The following is a 964-nucleotide window of genomic DNA, read 5'->3' on the forward strand; positions in this document are numbered from 1 at the left end:
GGTAAGAAAGGACAAACTAGAATGGTGTACCCATGTACCTTGTATGGCGCGCCAATGTGTTTCCATCTCTGCTCCCCCTGACTGCTCTCCTATACGCTCTTCGAGTAAAGCCTAGAAACCATGTCATTTTAACTGTAAATATTTCAATATGTATCTCTAAAGTTTAAAAACTCTTAAAACTTTAGGATTGTTATTATAAGCTGACATTGATTTCTTTCTGTTTTGAAAATTTTATTGTGCCTCAGGTGAGAGTTTACATAGAAAATTCGTTTTCCATTCAATCATTCAGGCTGTTAAGTGATACTGCTTGTAATTCCCCTGCCCCCCATTGTGTCAGCTCTCTTCCCTTTTCCACAAGGGGTCCTGTGTCCTTTTTACTAGTGTGCTTGCCACGCCCGGCTCTCTCATCTTTGGTTTTAGACAAATGTTGCCCTTTTGGTCGTAGATAGTTAATTGTTGTAAGGAGCACATTCTTTCGGGGGGGTTGCGCATATTGCTTATGCTCTAAGCATATCTATTGATTGGGACAGCGAAAAAGAGGAAGGCCCTCCACGGCAGGGGTTGGCACAGTGGCTGCAGCAATGGGCCAGGCATAGGGACCGCTGTGGGGATGGTGCAGGGTGGGCAGGCTTTCCTTCTGCTGGGCACAGGGTCGCTATGGATCCTAAACTCCTCGATGGCTCCGAAACAACACAGATGGGCTGAAAGTGGCCGCTGGAAGTGTCTTCAGTTGGTTGCCGTGGAGCACAGTCCGGAGGGTTCCCTTGGTCTCTTTCAGATCAGTCTATATTTTTAATGATCAAATAACCAGTTTAAGTTTCCAATCGTGCTTAAATGCCATATTTTTCTTATAGTTTATTTGCTTCTGCATTTAATTGAGGTCTACACATTGCAACTGGCTGATGTGTATCTTGAATTTCTTTGATCCTTGGGCTCCCCCAACAGCCCCCCACCCCACCCTTTT

The sequence above is a fragment of the Echinops telfairi genome, unplaced genomic scaffold (genome assembly GCF_000313985.2).
Source record: "Echinops telfairi isolate 266 unplaced genomic scaffold, ASM31398v2 ScPeMD7_7468;HRSCAF=8506_0, whole genome shotgun sequence".
In the NCBI taxonomy this organism is placed as follows: Eukaryota; Metazoa; Chordata; class Mammalia; order Afrosoricida; family Tenrecidae; genus Echinops; species Echinops telfairi.